Source organism: Tachysurus fulvidraco, chromosome 13, assembly GCF_022655615.1.
Source record: "Tachysurus fulvidraco isolate hzauxx_2018 chromosome 13, HZAU_PFXX_2.0, whole genome shotgun sequence".
NCBI classification, from domain to species: Eukaryota; Metazoa; Chordata; class Actinopteri; order Siluriformes; family Bagridae; genus Tachysurus; species Tachysurus fulvidraco.
Genome location: NC_062530.1, coordinates 23,054,840 through 23,076,706, shown reverse-complemented (window position 1 = coordinate 23,076,706; position 21,867 = coordinate 23,054,840). Strand labels below are relative to the sequence as shown.

The window sequence follows — 21,867 nt, the reverse complement described above, 5'->3', positions numbered from 1 at the left end:
CCGAGGATAGAGTTAGGTGGGAACAGATGATTCACTGTGGCGACCCCTAAAGGGAAAAGCCAAAAGTGGAAGTAGAAGAAGATAAAAAAGTAAATTGTAACTAAAACTGACAGGATTTTGTATTAAAATCCATGTAATTTATTCTATAAAAATGTATAACATAATAAACAAATAAAAAAAAACCCTGTGCATGTTCTCCATGTGATCACATGGGTTTTCGCTGGTTTCTACTTTTTTGTCCCTACAACATTCCAGTGCATAGAAAGCATATGCGAAATAGCCCCAGGGCATGAAACAGTGTAAAAATGTGTACATGTAGGGTGTTCTGACCTCACACTGTGACCATGACCAGGATGAAATGTTAAGTGATAATGATCGGATGGATGAAATTATGAGACTGTAATCTCAATCAGTAAAGTTCTCTAAGTGGTTCTGTCATAATGTAGAACTAGGAGAATTCCTGAACTTCACAATGACCAGTCCTCACTTTATATATTGTCTTTGAAGATGTTGAAGGGGTGTGGGTGGGTTGGTTTGTTAGTGGGGGGTTGTATTCTGTAAAGCTTTAGAAATGGGGACCATCAAGACATCATGTGAGCCATTTTCTTCCTGTGGAATTGCAGCGTGATATGTTAAGGAAATATGATGTGTAAATGCATGTATCTTTTCAGAAATGGAGCCACTCCAGTGCACTAGGATAAATGTCTTTCATTTCACACTGTACCATGCCTTTATTACTATGTCTCACACACTGACACATGAAGAAATAGTGAGCCCTATGTTTTGTCACTCCTATACAGATTCAGCCGGATAGAAAAACGCGTGCTTGCAGAGAAATGTAATGGAGCGGATTGATGGCAGTGGTGCTGAACCGTTCAGCCGTCTCTAATATCAGCCTTTTTTCCCAATCTGAAGACAAAGCTGGGGTTATTTAAGCTTTCTCTGAGACATCTGAGGACAGCACAATTGCTACTTATACCCTTTTCAGATTCTGAGCAGAGAAAAGAAGACATGTGGAAAAACAAGACTTCTATAGATAAGAACAAAAAAGGGGTGAAGCCACCTTTTCTAGTTGAGCTAAAATAACATAACCATGTCATTGATCATAGAAATGGTAGTGTTAAAGTATTGTATTAGCCCAAAAAGTCACTCCATCTTCTATCCTGCTCCGAGTGTGATGTGATAGATAGGCTTGTTAAGAGGTAAACACACGTCTGCGGATTGATTTATACAAATTCTCCCCGGCGGATCCTGCAATCTGCCTTCCTATTATTAAATCAAGATACGAAAAACGGACCGGGATTATGATGGCATATATTGCACACTTCATCATTTAAGCCTACTAGACTTTGCCTTTAAGTGGCAATATTTATTTAATTTTAATGGCTCTTCTGTCTGTGTGCATACATATTTGCTGTAGACTATTTGCAAAGGATTTGTTTACCATGTCTCCAAGTCAGGTGATACCTGGAGCGAAGCAGTAAAAAAAAATATATATATATATCCTTCCTTCTCTCATTTCGTCCATGCTCCTTATTTATTAATTCAATAAATGTCAAAATTGTCGGTGCATGGACACGACACTAGTAATACAACTCTTCATTTTTATCTCCTCAAAGCGCTGCTTGAAATCTGTTCCACTCCTTTCTCACATCCTCTACTTCACAGTTATGACGTGTCTAATCAGGGCCCTTTCCTAGGTAGCCGCTACCTCACCTCTACGAACACCAGGAAACCGTCTCATCGCTACTTATTAACGTCTGCCTTTGCGGAATTATTTTAATAGCGGGTAACGGCTAATTACAGCATTTCCTCTGAGATTCTGAGGTGAATTTTAATTCAGAACAGATTAGCTGAGGTGATGCTTTGCATTTCAGATGTACTGCACTTGTTCAATATAAATATATAGACATGGTGCAGTCATGAATCACTCCCATTGCTTTCTGCCATTCTTGCTAGCTAGGCAGCTAGGCCTCTATTAAACTAGCCTTCAGTTATTACAGGTAGGCTTAAAAGATGCTTCAGTAGTCTTAAATTCACATTGTTATATTCTCAGAGGACAGAGATCAATCTTAACAACAGGCACTAAATCACCAATACCGGTTAGCTTAGCCAGCTAGACAGGTTAGATGGGCTTGTAAGATGAAAAGAGGACATTAAGAAGGAGTAGGAGAAGGGGCTATAGCACAGACAGGGCTGGTTAGTGATTTACAACATGACAAGCATGATTAGCATGAAAGTTCTTCAAATGCTTTGAGATAAGCCTTTTGGCTATGTTCACTTTGTGTTCCTTAGTTTAACTTTGAGAAGGTAAACGATATGGTTCAGTGAAGCACTGGTCCAACCATCCTTTAGGATAAAAGGTAGGTATACAGCAGGACTCTTCGCTGTTTTGGTACCAAGATGGTGGAACTTCCCCTAGATGTCAGAAAAGCCGAGTCACCGGCTATCTTCAAACAACAAGTGAAGGCCTACCACATCCTGAACACTTAAACTAGCACTTATTTTCCTTTTTCTAATATACACATATGGGGGCACAGTGGCTTAGTGGTTAGCACGTTTGCCTCACACCTCCAGGGTTGGGGATTTGATTCCCGCCTCTGCCTTGTGTGTGTGGAGTTTGCATGTTCTCCCCGTGCCTCGGGGGTTTCCTCAGGGGACTCCGGTTTCCTCCTCCGGTCCAAAGACATGCATGGTAGGTTGATTGGCATCTCTGGAAAATTGATTATTAATTAATTAATTAATAATATATACATAAAAAATCCCTGAAAAGAGTCATAGTTTGATCGTATCCTAAGTCTGAAACCTAGTGAACCAGTGTTAATGTATTTATCCCTAAAGACTTCAAAATACTTTTTATTACATCGCTCTGGATAAGATCAAATACTGCCAAATGCGGTAAATGTAAATAATGTACATACTAAAATATTAAAGCGCTGCTGCATCACACTGTGTAGGCAGAGATGAAGTAAAAACTAAATCCATTAGACACCATTATCAGCACTGATAATGAACAACAATTCATTACAATTAATATGAATATCAATATGTTATTAATTGTATGTACTTTTGAATTAGAAAAATGATCCCGGAAGTCATTTATGGTCGATTTATTTATTTCTTTATTTTTTTTCTCTCAATGAAGACATGTTCAGTATACACCACCTGGACGGGGTATAAACTGAGAGGAAGAGTGTGCCATGAGCTCCAGAGGAAAACCTCTCTCATTTTTTGAGCTCGGTCGCATCTGTGAGCCTTCTGCTTCACTGCCCAGATGGCCATATCTTGAGCCTTCCTCCTCCTCCTCTGTCATGTTGTAAGAATGCCAGCTGTGATGCCAGTTGAGCGTGGCACTCAGCGCAGTGAGAAGTATGCTCACTTCTAACAGCCAATTGGTAAAACCATAGAGATGAGCACTGCAGACATGAGCAGCAGGAGAGAAACCAACACGTGAATGCTCCCAGGCTCAGATCTGCACATTATCGTGTGTATGAGAGCGCAAATAAGAAGCTCAAATTGGCAAGTTGTCTGTGCATTTGTGTGTGTGCATGTGTGTGTGTGGAGGTTACACTTCATGTGTTGACAGCGTTAAATGCTTATACATCTTTCCTTTTTAGCACTTGATTAACTTTAGTGACAGAGTTAAACAAATAAAGTTTAATCTCTTTGATGCTAAAAAAAAAGCCTGTATAAATATACTTTAACTGTATACAAGGTTAAAAGTTATAACTATTACAAGGATAAAGTGCTATCTTCTTGTCAGTAGTGTCCCTCGATCTCTTGTCAATAACTCTTCCCATCTCGCTCTCTTTCCCTAAATAAACAAAGTCATTCCAACCGACAGCTTGGTATATTTTAAGCAAGGGAACATGCGAAGAGAGATGTCCGTCGCCGCCAGAACTAATGTGTTCTCTGTCAGTAGACAGAGTGTGTGTCCAAGTGGAAGCCTGCACATTTTCAAGTGAATCAGCTCTCGAGTGTGTTTTGGCATGAGGAAGATGCAGACTGACACTTCACCAGTCCCTCAGGCTCCTCTCCTGCTCGACCCAAACTAAGGGTTCCTCAGGGCACGGCGTGCCTTAAACGACTGCAGAGTTTAAACAGCAAAGAGCATTAAAACGATTTAAAATGCATCCAAAAGAATTGTGCCGCTTTATAAACCTCCTTTTCTATCTATAAGAGTATTAATAAAAGCATGTGGGCTTATCAAAGTAATGCACCACAATCCCACAATCCACAGCTTTCTTTTTCACTGTGATACTTGTCAGTGTTAGAAATGAGAAGCAAGAGCACAACGTGTTAATATCTGCTCATCGTTTTTTGATAGAATCGCACTTCACGGTTGTATTCAAGCAGGGATTAGAAACAGCATGTTGCAGTGAAGTGAAACTCAATAGAATGATGGAACATCCTGAAATTGCTTGCTCTGTCTTTTTTGTTCTTGTTGTTGTTGCTTAAATGTTTGCTCTTAATGAAGCTGCAGTTTGCTCTACAATTTTGTACTTAAAATCTGCAGAGGGCAAATTTGAGAAAATCTCCGGTTTCATTCCAGAACAAACATACTGGTTACTGCCACCATCTTGCTAGTTTGTTCAGGTTTATCTAGTCATCTGATCAGTTTTTACACCGTTTTGGCTAATCAGTGCTTTGCTACGTTGATGTGAGAATCTCAAAGGTTTTAAAGTTTATTCATAGCATCAGTTTGTTTCAATGATACAAGAGAGGAAGGGAAAGCCGACAGAAAAGCCACTTTACTTACAATTACAGCATTTGGCTGTATATACATATACATATACAACTGAGCAATTGAGGGTTAAGGGCCTTGCTCAGGGGCCCAAGAGTGGCAGCTTTGTGGAGCTGGGATCGAACTCTCAACCTTCCAATTGGTAGCCCAACACCTTAAACACTAAGCTTCACATACTTCTACATCACTTCAACAGTTGATATCTTTAACAAACATCATGTTATTCCGATACATTTAAAAGTTCTATAATAAAACACAGTTATAAAAGGGGAATGATTTATAATCACACTCCTTGGTGTCACCCAGGTGAGGATGGGTTTCCTTTAGTTCCTTTCAAGGTTTCTTCCTCATACAGTAGGTCTCAGTGAGCTTTTTCCTCACTAATATCACCTCTGGCTCACTCATTAAGGGATGCATTTAAAATGTATAATAAATATCCTGAATTTGTATCTTTGTAATCTGTAAGGACCTTTAGTGGTAATGTCCAAATTGGACAAAACACACAAATAAACTGAAGAGGAAATCCAGGCATGTGGAAAGCATCTAGATGCATGTTAATCAGTGAATTGGCAAGCGTCAGCTTTGTGGGCCAATAGAAAAATTGTAAAAAAGACATAACGCCATGTTTTGTATTATAGAGAAAATATGGCATGCTGCCAGAAGGGCATTAACAGCTTCACTATTAAATTATAATATCTAATATTACTCCATCTATTTAAGTAGTGGGGCATGTGGTAGCCTAGTGGTCAAGGTTCAGTTCTACCAATCAGAAGGTTGTGAGTTTGAATGCCATATCCACCAAGCTGCCACTACTGGTCCAATGAGCAAAGCTCTTAACCCTCAATTGCTCAGTTGTATAAAAAAAATAGATAAAATGTTAGTCGTTCTGGATAAGGGTGTCTGCCAAATGTCATAAATGTAGTAATAATCTTTTGCCTCTTTTATAGATGCAATAAAACTTATTCACACTTTTCTCTGAAATAGAGACACCATGTGGCCTTCTCGAATGACAACCACACTTAATAAACAGAGTAAACACCAATGCCGGTCGGAAATGAGGGCCTGCTTCAGTCTAAATGAATTTTCCCAATCGCATCTGTGTTAAATGTTGAAACAATCCCTGCTGACTGCAGCGTTCACTACTCCACTTTTTCCCCTCATTCTCAAATGCCTTTCAGCTGAAGCTAAAACAGCAGTAAAGGTGTATAAACATCTGATTAGCCACGTAATGAACATTTACTCTGCACAGAAATCATATATTGTTTCTAATTAATAATGTACATATAGATTAATTTAGAAGTAAAGGAAAGATGGTTGAATTTAATGTGAATATGAATTTGCTTCGATAAAAGATCCAAACAGTTAATCTTTCATTTAGCTGCTTGCTCTTGTAGAAATTAAACAAAAAGGGAACATGAATTTTCTGATAATTAAATAAAAAAAATGTGTGTGTGTGTGTGTGTGTGTGTGTGTGTGTGTGTGTGTGTGTGTGTGTGTGTGTGTGTGTGTGTGTGTGTGCACTTTAAAGGGCAAAGTGGATTTGTGCAAATATATTTAAAGCTATCATTATTTGATTGAATATAATTATTTGCTGCTGAATTTGTTAGATTTTTACATTAACTGTATAAATAATCATATTTATGATTTTATCTATCATTTATAGTAACAAAGAAAGAAAAGAAAAGTAAAGTATATGACGTTTGATATGTAAACGCTTTCTGTAAGGTGATATTTATTTAACTTTAATGGAAGGAGTCTCCAGATTCAGTGCTTTGTCACAATCAGTATTCAATTTGCGCTGTTTATGGAGGTATTAAAATGTTCTGCTTTTCATTACTCTGCAATATGTCAAGCGGTTTTATTTGTTTGTTTGTTTGTTTGTTTGTAGTTTTAACGGACAAAAAAACGAAAGACTGATGACGAAGCAACTGTTTTTTTTTCTCAAAAAAGATTTTTCTAGGTTTTACATCATTAAACATAGTTATAAATATATAAAAGATAAAAAAAGAGATTCATTTGAATGAACGCAAAGGTGTTAACATGCTTTGTTTTAAAAGGAAATAAAACGTTTAAAATCTGTCATAAAAGTGTAAATCGAATGAAACATCACAAGCTTCTCTGTAATTATGCACAGGAATTCTTAATTATTAGGAACTCAACTAAGAAAACATTCATTTGCTTTAATTACAGAAAATGATAAAGAATTATCTACACAGCCCAACTGGCATTAACATCCTCACAACCTCACGCTTCCTGCTACTGAGCCCGCTGGCTCGACCTTGCGCTAGGCACCCAGGGCCTAGGGCTGATTGACAGGGTAAATTTACGCCAGCGCCCTTCCCCGCGAGAGACGAAGCCATTCTCATGGCCTTGATCACTCCAAATCCGCCTAATCCACTGGCGGCAAGAGCTTCAAGGTACCACGTCGTGATTGACGCGCTTAATTATCTGCAGTGCAATCACTAATTTGACAATCCCGGAGAAAGAACATCTATTAACTAGCACAGCTTCAGAGCGAGAGGCAATGCTCTTATCGTGCCAGGTCGCATTACTTTTAAATTTGTTTGTTTCATCAATCTTTTTGCCTGGCTGTAGGAGCTGAAGGGTATTAGCATGCATTCCAAAAGCTTCTGATGAGATGAATTATGAGTTCTTTGCCGTCGCTTTTGCACGTGCTCTAGGCGTTCATCAACTAGAGAAGAAAAAAGTTTACTAAAAAAAGTAGACACATATGCTCACTGTCCATTTTATTAGGAACACCCGCATACCCTCACACTCAGGAAATTATCTAATCCTTAGCAGCTGGATCGAAACTACTAATTGGAAGACTGGAAAAGGCTAAGAAAGGTTTTTCCAGAGTCTGTGCACTCTGTAGACTCAGATTCTTGCTCTTTCCAGACAGATTCAAAACACTATGTGGTCTTCTCCTACTGTAGCTCCGCCTCCTCATGGCTCGACATGTCGCGTCTTTTGAGATGCTTTTCTGATCATCACGGTTGTAAAGCGTATTTGAGTTGCCATTGAGTTGCCTTTCTGAACTTTTTGTTTCTCCAAAGCTTTCTGTATAAAGTCTAAAAAATATTAAAATTATTTAAAACAAATTATTCATGAATAAATAAACATCAGGGACATCAATGTCACTGTTTTGCTACTTGATGTGAACATTACCTAAAGCTGTTGGATAGCATCTGTGTGAATTTATACACAGCATTGTGAGACATGATTAGCTGATTGGACAATTCCATGGATGTGTACGTTTACACGTGTTTCTTATAAAGTGGACAACGAGCGTACGTTCGTTCACTTAACATTTCCGTGAGTTAGAAATAAATAGTATTTTATTTTAAACTTTACAATTTTTAGTGTTTTTATGGTTCCGTAGCTGATTTGAGACAAGATCAATCGTTAACGAAAATGAAGTGAAACTGAATTGAATAGTATTTAATTCATGAGATTTACCGTTATTTAGTTAGTTAGTTAGTTAGTTAGTTAGTTAGTTAGTTAGTTAGTTAAATACTGAGAAATGCATCATTTATTATATACCCAGGGTCAGTTATGAGTTGCTTGACCTTTGAGTGATAATTCATATCAGAAAGTGGGGGTCACTGCCACAAGTGCATTTCACATCTCATTTATCTATCAGCGCTGGCTCAGATGGAAGTCATTAATATGTGAGTGGATGAGTTGGTGACATTTCAGGTGCTTAACCCAAGGCAAATGTCTCATGCATAAAATACGGTTTGCGCCTTTGCACCATTTATTTCCAAAATCTATTAAACGTATTATATTTTTGGCAAAAAAACCCACAAAAAAACAAAAAAACGTACGAATCATATCCGTTTCTGATACGCGATACTTTTTAAAGTCCTAAAGCCACCTCTAAACTTTTGCGAAATACAAATAAGTCAAGAACTTTAATTTAGTAATTGTGTTCCTTGTTCCTCTTAGCTTATTTTAGAGTTTTTCTTAACAGCACAAACTTTAGGATTGCTTTAGAGACAGACATAAACGTACAGTATGTAGTTCATTATAGGAGACTTGTAAGCTAGGAAAGGCCGACTGCAGGGAACAAAAAAGTCTTAAAGAATCACCGACTTTATAATTAAGAAAAAAAAAGTCTTGTGTTATGTCCCCACTTTAAACATGGTGAATTTTTTCGTTTTTTTTTTGTTGTTGTTGTTTTTTTCTTATCTTTAAATCTCTAATTTGTTTTGATAATGTGATGAGGCAGATATTTAGACAGCAGGTATCTGATTACAAACTGAACTAATTAGGCCATTTCACAACAGTATGTAGCGAAACCAACAATAATCAAAGCCTGACATTCACTGCATGAGGAGATCACAATATTATCACAGTGTAAGAAAGTAGCCTACATTAAAAGAACATCTCTTTGTCCCTGAATATTCTGAGAAAATTATTGTCAGCGAATCTTGTCAGAAAAAGTTTCATCAATTTTGGTTTGTACTTTTCTTTACTGATGTGCTGTGACAGACTGCCAGACATATGCAGTGTGGGTGTATACATTACAGTATAGCCTATAATCGACTGGAAAGGTTCAACCTGTCTTAACCGGCTTAAAATAATTAATTAATTAATAAAAAATCCAACCGTCAGGATTTTATCGCTAGAGACACATTGGCTCACTGAGGCACAGCTGGCAACAATGGTCTAATAGTCAAATAAACACTCTGGAAACAGCATGCCTAATGTAAGACAAGATTTATGTGTGTGTGTGTGTGTGTGTGTGTGTGTGTGTGTGTGTTTGATTGGTAGAGGTGGTCTTCATTTTTCCTGATCCGAACGTACAAGCTCATTTCCCGTTCCGCATACTCTACTAAAAAACAAATAAGCCGATACGATCTAGTCCCGGCCGCCCCGATTGCGATATGATGGCTCGGGCTCTAATGAAGATTTGTCTACATCATTGCAAACACAAGGCAAACAAGTGAAATAAAGATTAGCGAGTAAGCAAGATACCACATTTATGCCTCCAGTAGCACAGCGCATTACACACAACGGTATCGCTTCCCTGGCAAAATCAAGACGGATCACCGGTGATGATGAGTCCTAAAAATGACAAACGGTAGCTGCAAGAGGCCTTGGGGTTGATGAGTGGGAAAGGTGGGGGTGTTGGGTGGGGCATCTTTCACATAATCCTCTGTGAGAAGAAAAAAAGCTCAGTATTCACAGAAACATAAAATACCATAAACTGTTATTGAATCTGTTTTGGCCTGTATCGTTCCTCCAAATTTGATCAAATTAGACCAAAAACTGCTCCCAGGCCTCATAACCATAAATGGCTTTGTGTCAAAGCGTTTTATTAATCTTCTTTTTTTTTTTTTTTTTTTTTTGCCAATGGTTATAAGAACTTGATGAGTTGTTCGTTGTATACTCAGTGGATGAGGGAAATACATTTGTGTAGTAATCTGATAACCCCACCAACACACACACACACACACACACACACACACACACACACACACACACACACACACACACACAAACACCATTTATTTTGAGAATCATGGGGGAAAAAGGATTGGTTTCCAAGGCAACTACTTTTCAAATAGAATTGCATATTATTCTAGTCAGAGTACAAAACAATATCTCGTCTTAACTTCTCGTTGGCTTCACTAGCAAAAAAGGCAGCTGTATTTCTCCAAAGATCGACCCTATTGATTAAAATTCCAGAGCGCTGATGAATGGTTCATTCTGAGTGATCAGAAGATTACTTGTTTCAAGCAGCCTTGACAATGCAACTCAAATCACAGCTTTATTTATATGTGCTTTTTCTAATGCGCTATTACTTCTGTAATAACAGCTTACATATGGACTTATGTGGTGGACACCTCACATTTAACATTTTTATCTGTTTTACTTTATAAATGTAATAGAATGTCATGTCCACATGTCTACTCAAATATGTTGCATATATCCTATGTCTAGCCCGAAATTGTGAATTAGAAATAGAACCATGTTTGATTGCAACAAAGACTGAAAAGCAGTCACCCTACAATTAAAGGTTAAGGCAATTCATTTCAATATGCAACTTTGGGAAAAGTTCAAAACCTGTCTCTGGGATTGGTTAGAAATCAAATAAAGTTGAAATCTGTATTTGGAATTTAATTCATATTGAATATGAATATGAAAATTGTTATGTTACAATATCTATCAGGTTGTGATATGCAAAGGAGGGCTACATGAGACACATTAACCAGTGTTGGAAGCATTCATGATTTGTAAAGATAAAGATTTATACATGTTTAAAGGTGCCTTGTTCTGTTATATACTGTACACTACTGTATATAGGCAGAAGTACCGTATGTAGATGTCTGACTATCGCATCCATATGGGCTTGTTGAGCGCATTATTCCAGATTTATCACTGTTATAATAAGCTTCGTTCTTCTCTTCTGGGAATGCTTTCCTCTGCTGAAATTTTTAGTGTGGATATTTGTTCATTCTGCTACAAGAGCATTAGTGAGATCAGACACTGATGAGGTCTGATGAGGTGACTTTTAGTTGAGGAGGTCTGGTTTGTCCTTGTTACAGTTTATCCTAAAAGTATTTACTGGGGTTGAGACAGATTTAGGGCTCTTGGCAGGACACTCGAGTTCTTCGACTCCAAACTTTAGGTACAGGTTGTGCCATGTGTTCTGTGCTGTTTGTGTGTGCTTAGTTCTCCAGGTTCACTCTGTACTCCAGCCCGGGCTTCCTGATGTTCCAACACTTCTTCCACAAGATGACATCAATAATGAATAATGTCAACTGTATGAAGCTGTGACGGAAGCCAGTACCAGGAGCATCAACTTCAGAAACATCAGTTCCCTCCATTCCTGTTTCAGTTTTGGCTACATTTGTGTTAATAACGTATAACGTTGTGTGTAAATATCCATACTGTACAGTATATACGTACATCACTGGCAGAAGGCGTGTGACTGCCATTTTTGTTGGAAAGTGTTTACTTGTCTCTGTTTCTTGATAAAAGAGGTTAGGGAAGGCAACTTTCTTTTTTTTGTTTCGTTTCGTTCCTTTTTGTTTTGTGTGTATAGGCTAGTTGTTCCCTAATCCAGAGTGTTTCTGTTTCTCAGGTTTATTGTGCTGGATATACCACAATCACAATATATCAACTTGATTTCACTGCTGTGTAATGTGTGTCATTTCTGCTGACTCTGGGGCATCAAATCCATGTTCTGTCCATCTGCTACATACAGTATAACCCTGTTGCCATTCCTCACACTGTGCTTCCCAACCCTAGATTGAGTCATAACAACACCATGTCTTCATGGAGCTCACTTTGTGCTCAGGAGCACATTCAAGCTTGGACAGGTTTGGGCCTCTTAGTTCCATTAAAGATAAAAGAAAACTCTACAACACACGAAGACATTTTATACAATTGTGTGCTTCCAACTTTGTGCCAACAGTTTGGGGAAGAATCACATATAGGTATGATGGTTAGGTGTTTACATACTTTTGTATATGTATGTCAATATGCATAGACCTGCCAAATCATTTTATATTAAAAAAAAGTTTATTTCTTATTTCAATTCTTTTTATGCATGACTGACATTTGGCAGTAAACAGAAGAACCTAAAAGTATACTTTCACCTCACATGAACTCTGATTCACAGATTTCTACTGCTTTGATGAATATTAAATATAAAGGCAGATCAAAGTGTCATGAGCTAAAAAGCCCCATGAGGATGATTTTCATAGCAGAAGATGTGAGGAAAGTATTTAATATGTGTAAAATTTTAAACCTAACGAGATGGCAGGCGCAAAAATATCATCTGAGGAACAAGGCTTCTGTAGCCAGAGGTCTGTAAGTAAACTGATAAGAAATGATTGTCAAGAAAAATGATGTACAGGACAAGACAGTTTCTAAGGTGCCCCATCACAGAAAGAGTGACAGAGAGAATTTCATCATATTATTATTCCTGCAAACTGGTTAATTGCGTCAGTTTCTTCACGTCTCTTTTGTCTATGGATGGCGTATTATACTATAAAAACTATTATACTACAAAGACGTATTATACTATATTCCAGCTTTCCTGGCTAATGCTGTGAAGTGAAATTAAGACATAACAAATTAGCCAGCCCTATTTGGGCTTCTCTAGTCCCTATCCACTTAAAAATGAGAAGCCCGATGATTTGTTAGCTTCATTTAATTGTTACGGGAGACAGGAGATGGCGAACAGGGATGTGGCAAATAGTTAAGATAAATTGTATCAGCAATTAAAGAAGTGCATTTTTTCCAGCCTCCGGAGAGTTCCTTCTAAACAAATTCCTAGGTCTGCCATTCATTTTTTATTCCTGGAAAGCTTGGAAATAATTAAGTTTAAAATGCTCTGGGACGAACAAGACAGAAGCGGTGGGGCATTCAAACTTGTAAAATGTCTAGAACAGTTCTTTAGCCGTGCTTTGCGTGCTGATTTATGAGTCTGCTAAGTAGAAAAGTGCTTTTTTCACATTCTTTATGTGACAACCCATTTCTCAGATATAAAATAAAATTGGGACTCCATCATGAAATTAAAACAATGGGGGGAGAAGAGACTGAAAATCTACCGTCACATCCTTTCAGTTATTCAGCGATGCGGTTGCATTGGTCAATTCCGTCATATTGGATTGCTGTTATATTCTCTATACCGTGAAACCACAAGGCTCTCACTATCTGTTCAGCATCTTCGTGTTACATTGAAGCTTGTTTAAGAATTTGTTCTTCAATAGAGGGAAGATAAGTGTAGTGTAGTGGGTTAGTCTATCAGTGTATTTCACTGCAAAATGATTACAGTTGTCAAACAAGTAAAGAAATAAAGATAAAAAAAACTGCTGTCTAAAATAACATAAAAAAAGCAAGAGATTAAATAAAAAAGAAATACGTATGGTGAATTAACATGTATTGTATTTATTATGACTTGTTAACACCTAGATGTTTACACCTACACGTATTTTTCCATTTTTGATATGTAAGTTTATTAAAAAAAAAATAAAAAAATCGCACCATTTCTAATAAACACAAAATTCACGCACACACTCACAGATATTGCACAGATTTATTTTTGGTATAGGAATTGAGTAACAAACTGTATAGCTGTCAAGAAGCTCAAAAACTGTCAGGCTACTGCTTATTGTCTGACTAATTTCAGCGAATAAATTAAACACAAAACTTTTAAGTACAGTCGAGCTTAAAATAGTCTATTTACTCATTTCTTTGTGATGTCTAGTTCCAGCGTTTTGTTTTTGATGTTTCTGTACTGCTTGCATTGCCTGTTTTGTCTACTTTGTTTGACTTCTGTTTGTTTATCCAACTGCCTGATGTTCTGTCTGGGGATTGTTTTGAGAACTGCTTTTTTTTTTAAATAAAGCACATTGTGTCTGTCCACCACTCATGGCAATTATACCAGACACTCTGGCTCATTATTACTAGGTATCTCTGAATAATACTGCTTGAATCCATTCCAAAAATATCCATGCAGATTTAACTCCTTGACCACATCCCTTTCCCTTATCCCCGTCATTATCTTTACTGAGATATCTATTCCCTCATGTTCAAATCCCTCACTTGGTTGTACCTGCATGTCTGTGGCAACATCAGGATTGACTGCTAATCAAAATATTTGTCCTTTTTTGAGTGGCTCGTGGTTTGGTGGATGACAGCTGACACTGAAGACCGATAAGGATTTGTTCCAATCAGCGCTGTCTTGCTGAGTCTCTGATGAATCTGACACTTAGCCTTGATTTCTGAGAAGCTGCTGTCCACCAGCCAGTGCCAGGTTAAATCACAATCCAGACTACTTTTTTTTAAAACTGTCACATGCATATACACACATGCATTTTATCACATGCAGTAAAAGACAGTGTATTAACCTAGGACTCCTCCACCTCCATTACATGACATGTAACCAGTAGTGTTGGCAGTAATATGTCAGCGAGTGTGTTATTATGGACCAGGCAGAGACAGAGAGTCTCTATCTGAAAGGTGTGAGTGCTGGAGAACATGAAATTGCTGTCCTGGAGGCAGGAGACACATTATGGCATACTTCCAGGATGAGGTGTCTTTTGGGATGGATATGGGATATATTCGTCTTACGTGAGAGAGTGTTATTCTGGTGCTTTTCTTTAAAAGCATAAAAAAGGAGTGGAGATGATGGTGGTGGGAGTGGTGACAGAGAGCACTGAACAGTTTAGACATGTCTTTACATGGCTGAACAAATACCCAACTGCATCATATGCTGTAAAGCCCAGCGGACCACAGCATCTGACCAACAGTCTCAGTTTTGTATAACAGATTTATATATCTGTATATCTGTATAAACAGATAGGGTATGCACGTTTACAAATAAGACCCATTTAGCGGAGTACAACTAATATTTTAAGATATTACACCTCCCCCTTGTGTGTGTGGAGTTTGCATGTTCTCCCCGTGCCTCGGGGGTTTCCTCTGGGTACTCCGGTTTCCTCCCCCGGTCCAAAGACATGCATGGTAGGTTGATTGGCATCTCTGGAAAATATCCCATAGTGTGTGAGTGTGTGAGTGAATGAGAGTGTGTGTGTGCCCTGTGATGGGTTGGCACTCCGTCCAGAGTGTATCCTGCCTTGATGCCCAAAGACGCCTGAGATAGGCACAGGCTCCCCGTGACCCGAGAAGTTCGGATAAGCGGTAGAAAATGAGTGAGAGTGAGTGAGAGAGACTTACTTACTAACTGAGGTTTGCCTCGACACCAGATGTCTAAGTGACACTGATGTAAATTCAGGATAGATTTCTATCTTTGATGGTAAATACAATAAACCACAAAGAAATTTCAAGGACTACAGCAGATCTGTGATTGAAATAGAAAGCTCTTTAGCCACCCGGATCTGACAATAAAACTCTGATGCCATAGCTGAAACGAACTCAATAATATCCAATGAATAACAAAAATATTTCTGGCTCCAAATATTCTGAGTTCACTTTCCAAATTATCTTCCAGCCCATTTTAAACTTGCACTAAGTCCCCTTATTATGTACAACATGTGCAAAATTGTTGAGTTTCTCCATAACCTACAGTTATGGGTATCTACCAAATGCCACTTGATCAAATCCAAATTTGCATTTTAAAGTGTTATATTTTTGGAGCTTTGCAGCGGCTATAAAATAGCATCTGCTTTCACATCATTGAAAGGGGTTTCAAACAGGAAAAAAAAAAGCAATTGAAAAAGAGAGAAAGAACTGGGGGGAAAATGCTGGTGTGTGTATATTTTACATCCTTTACAGTGCATTAGCAAACTCACCAAAAGAACACAGCTGCTTTGGACACCGTAGTCACAGCGCTTAACAGCCTGAAGCATTGATTGCAAACGAGAGACTGATGAAGTGAAAGCCTTGTGCCACATACTAGTGAAGCGCACTATGGGACTCTGAATCCTGCAGAGTCTCACTGATGCTGATAGGAGTCCTGCTAACATCGCAAGCATGGCACTGAGATCTGGACACATTAGTTTGTTTTATTTATCATGTTGAATTTCTGAACCCTGGAGAGCTGGTCTCATTGCACTTTGTTCTGTGGCAAAGGGTTCTTGACTAAAGCTTTTGATCAAAAAGGAAATAATTTTCTTAGGAAAGATAGACAATATGAGTCAACGAAATATAGATCACAACAAAGCAGGGACTCTACTTACAGTATGTGAGCAAAGTCACGGATCAAGGCACTTTTATTAAATTAGCTTGAGACAAACAATAGTCGCCTCGTGGAAGTAAATAATAGTCAGTTTTAATTATGAAGTGATAACAACCTCAGGATATTTGAAGGAAAGAAGAAAAGAATGTGTGACTTTCTACAGTACATCAGAGCTAAGTATTATCTTTCCACTGAAAATAGCTATTAATTATTTAGCACTTGAGCTGCATTATCAAGCTGTATTATGTCTATAGACAAATCATGTAAATATGCCTTTCTTCTAAATCTTGGATAATCGTTTCTCCTCTCTCTTTCTTTTAGTGTTTTTCCTTCTTTTGAGAAATTGCTTATGGCTAAAGGGAATATTCTGGATCTGGAGGGTTCATGGGTATAGAGTGTTTGGTGAACTGGTGTTTGTTGAAAACTATTGTGCACGGATCTTCATCTGTGAACATTTGAAGACTTTGGCAGTAGGGAATTAACATTAAATCAGTCATGAACTCAAAAATTACACTGATATACAGTATTATTTCCTGGAGTTCTTCATTGCACAATTCCACTAAACTATAAACTTTTGTAAAAAAATACATTATTTAAATCTACATTATTTCCTGTCAAGTGTCACACAGATGAGAATTAGGTTCCCTTCTGAGCCTGGTTCCTCTCAAGGTTTCTTAATCATATTATCTCAGGGACTTTTTCCTTGCCACCATCACCTCCGGCTTGCTCATTACGGATAGATATTAGAAATAAATAGTAACTTAATTTTAAACTTTAAAAACTTTTTATGTTTCCATACTTCTGTAAAGTTGCTTTGAGAGAATATCCATTGTTAAAAGCGTTAAACAAATGCATTGATTTGAATTAATGCAGGGAATGTTACTCCAGCTTCAGAGACAGGTTTTTCTAAAGTTGCTAATGCTAATTTTTGCTCTCTACTGAAATTATTAAAATCACATCTGTGTAATTTATGCCTCTGTGGATGGCAGGTTTTTCCTTAGTAGAGGTGGTTTTCTTTTGAGCATCTAAACCACCACCACACCCCACCTCCCAAAAATAAATACAATAAAATAAAATAAAGTGGAATAGAAAATGCAGCCCAAAAAATATATTAGATATTTATATATTCCTGCATGAATTGATAATCACTGCAAATATGACAGAATTTAACAATATGGCTTCCAACTTTTTATATTATTCAGCAAATCGCAATTGTACATTTAAGGTAGCCACAAAATATTAAGTTTGATGATTATTATTGAAGATTAAGAATTGAATACAGATTACTAATGTGCCCAGTTTCATTATTAATTCCTCATTATACACACAACTCAATGCTAAATTACTCTAAACTAAAAACCAACAAAACACGTATTAGGAGTATAAATTTGGCAGTGATGGCCTCATGATACTCCAGCAGTGTTTCAGATTGGCCATGCTGCTAAGCTCAGCAGGCCACTGAGATTCACCAGCTGTCTATCCCAGCCAGAGTTGATGCTAATTAAAGCTTAATAATAATAATAATAATAATAATAATAATAATAATAATAATAATAATAATAATAATAAATAAATAAATAAATAAATAAATAAATAAATAAATAAATAAATAAATAAATGAATGAATGAATGAATGAATGAATGAATGAATGAATGAATAAATAAATGAAAACAGAAGCAGAACCCATATGACCAAGGAAGGCTCTGTTGTTCCGATCTCATTAACACATCACCAACACCTTTGAGTCGAAGGCACTCTATATCAGAGTTGATTAGAGGAGAGAGACAGAGAGAGTGATGGAGAAACAGCCACTAGAACCAGCGCCCATGTTTATAGAATGGCACTTGGCTTTAATGAGGGCGCTCTGGGAATACTGCCTGGCTACGGCGCGCCAAGCAGCCGCTGTTGGGGCATCGCACTGCTGAGGAGAGGAAGGAAAACCATGCCATCATCCCATCTCTCTAGATGCCTGCCATTCCTCATTACCAGAGCATGTGGTCCACCCTTGGCCCACTGAAACAAGTTCCCAGAATGCACTTCCTTTTGTTTTGGCTGTGCCTCTCCTTGGCAAGTCCGTGCTTTTCTGATCCAGCCCTTAATATGCAGCACGAGCCATGTTTACTCTAGAGAAATGTAGTTTGTTCCATCCAATTTTTTTAGGATCTGCTTTCCAGGTCCTCGAAGAACCATGATGAGTGCATTTCCTGTGCAATCTTTATCCAGCTAGATTATTTTATTCTTTGGATACCTGAGACACCAAGACACTACTGAGTATCACCATCTACAGAGTAAGGACATTTGTGGCGAGATTTGCCCTTCCCTATGTTCAGCTGTAGGCTAGATAACAGATCAAACACTCATGTCTAAAGGTCTGACAAAGCCTTATGTGAACATGAATCCTGCTCCAACAGAGTGACCTTTACCCAGGCTGTCAGACTCTCTCTTTCTTCGCAGGTCCCTCTAGCCGCTGGCAGAGCGCCACAGTGACTGATGCACTCCTGACAGTTTCTATCCATATCCACGCGTATCATAAATACTGTGTATTTTAACTATATTCAGTAAGGCAGCTGAGATTGCACAACTATGAATGTTCTTTACAAGGCTTAATTAACGGATCTAAATTTTGTATATTTGTATTTATTAAAGTTGAGAATGTCCTTCCCATTGTTAAGCATGTGCCCAACAAAACACGTATTAGGAGTATAAATATTGTCAAGTATGGCAACCTTGTACATATACTTACTGGCCATATTATCAGGACTACGTAGATATACAATTGCTGCTCGTATTCTATCTATAATTATTGTCAGCCACCATCTATTATGTCTGTCACTTTCAAGGACAACAATTTAGCATTTTATTTAGCATGGTATTTGGGCATTGTATTTGAAATATAATTAACCCAGTGGTGACATTGACATTAGAAGGGCATGGTGGTACTGTACATGGCTTTGAAAGATTAAACATGATGTGCAATAAATCCTAAAATGTACATTTACAATGTGCAATAACAGTGTTTTGTAATATAACAGCCCTTCTTTATTTGGTTCCTGAGACTTGTGGTCTTCCATCTACTTTATGGGGTCAATCCCAAACTTGGTAGGTCATTACGAGCCTATGTATATTAAACAATACTTTGGAGTTCTTTGACATTCTCTCTCACTCATTTTCTACCGCTTATCCGAACTACTTCGGGTCACGGGGAGCCTCTCTCAGGCATCATCGGGCATCGAGGCAGGATACACCCTGGACGGAGTGCCAACCCATCGCAGGGCACACACACACACTCTCATTCGCTCACACACTCACACACTATGGACAATTTTACAGAGATGCCAATCAAACTACCATGCATGTCTTTGGACCGGGGGAGGAAACCGGAGTACCCAGAGGAAACCCCCGAGGCACGGGGAGAACATGCAAACTCCACACACACAAGGTGGAGGCGGGAATCGAATTCCGACCCTGGAGGTGTGAGACAAACGTGCTGATAAAACAGATAAAACCTTTTAGCTACGCTCTTATATATTCACTTATATATTATAAAGCTTATACTCTATATATATTATACACTAAGCCACCATGCCCCCCCCCCCCCCCAGTTCTTTGACATATGTTAAATAATTTTGATTTGAAGGTAGTATATAAAATCTTTTAACAAATGAAACTGATGGCCAGACTGACTGCCACTGATGGAGAACCAAATCTCCCCTAAAACTATATCGTATAATAGTAGGATTAGTTCAAACAATTAAAAGATCATTTCTAGTCTAATCATTAAACAGTCTGCAGTTCATACAGTGATAATATTTAACCATTGTAAGATCTGTTAAACAAAGTGGAAGAAGAAGTGAGAGGACAGGAGGGAAAAGAGTGTGAAAAGACTGAATACATTAACCATACATGAAAATAACACATAGCAAAAATCTAAAGGTGAAATACAAAGGCTAGGAAATGACCTTGATCTCTCTCTCTCTCTCTCTCTCTCTCTCTCTCTCTCTCTCTCTCTCTCTCTCTCTCTCTCTCTCTCTCTCTCACACACACACACACACACACACACACACATACCTGGCTTTCCCTTTTTTCCTATTTTTTTCCGCCGGTAATTAAAATGTCACAACTTGCACAAACCTGTCCACACCTGAGTTAGTGACCCAGGCAGTCCCAGTGTGGCTGACAGCAGGTGTCATAACCCGTTGCTCAGCCTCCAATTAACACAGCTTAGGCTGGACCAGGCACAGCCTGGCACGCCACGAAAAAGCTCAAAATTAAGCTGTCGCAAAGCTGTAACTCATGTGATAAGACACCTTCGCCCTCTGGAAATGCATTTGCAAAGTGCATGTAGGCCGTGTAGGAAAGAAAGCTAGATGGCAGAGCGAGAGTGAGAGGAAGTGAGTGAGAGTCTTTATCACACTACAGTAAGTGGTTGAGGGTTGTTCTACTGCCTGGGCTTTTCATTCAAGCTCCCTATTGAGACTGAAGAGGGAATACATTTAAAAAGATTAAAAAGGTATAACACGCCTAGATGGACTAGGCTAAAGTCCGGCCCGAGGGCCAAATGAGGCCCGCAGACAGATGTTAACTGTCTCATGGTTTCCTTATTAGACTATAATAGGTAGCCTGCTTGAAAGCATATTGTTTCAATCTTTCCTTTCACCTGAGAGTGGCAGTAGGCTGTATAATATATAAGCGAATATATAAGAGCGTAGCTAAAAGGTTTTATCTGTTTTATCACTCACAGAGACTTGTATGATGTACAATAACATGAAGTGCAGATCAAAGACATTATAAATAATACATTTGTTAATTGTCGGTTAATTGCTGTAATATAAGAGAAATGAAACACTTTGTGAAATGCTGCTCTAAGAAATGAATACATTTCCTATTAGACCTAATGGACCAACCCGTCTTCGATTTCCCATAACTGCGAGTCCTGTTATGTTTTATTCCTTGCTGATTTCATGCAAATGAGAGACACTACAACATCAGGAGGAAATTCGATATCAATATGGCTGGTTCGAGTTCCACGGAAACACATTCCATCCATCTGATATTTCTGCCATCCTTCCCTCCATCCATCACACTTTACCCTTCAAATCTCTCGTCACACTAGCATGGCGACTCATTAGCACGCACATCTCTTTAAATCCCATCAGAAGTGTTAGGCAGATGGCACACCACGTCAGCAGCTGTATTTTTTTTCCGTTTAATTACGGTCGCCTGCCTGCTTTCTCTTCCACAGAATTGAGAAGGTCATGTTGCGAGTGTAAGAGCATAGCAGGATGGGACGAAAACGAAGAGCGACAGATTCCATGATGTGTTCTTTCTGAAATGGCTGTGGAAATTCTGAAAGTGGTTCTTTCTGAAAGTATGGAAATGTTTAATTGAGTAAAAAGTGATGAGGCCAAACTTTTTGTTGACTTTTTTCTAACAGACACAACAATCAGTATTGTTTTTTGTATT

General features: G+C 38.2%; 1 protein-coding gene across 8 annotated transcripts in view; it reads right to left on the bottom strand.

The window, feature by feature from the left end:
• kirrel3b (kirre like nephrin family adhesion molecule 3b) overlaps nucleotides 1-21,867 on the bottom strand; it is a 215,831-nt gene that overhangs the window by 71,888 nt on the left and 122,076 nt on the right. The window lies entirely within an intron of this gene.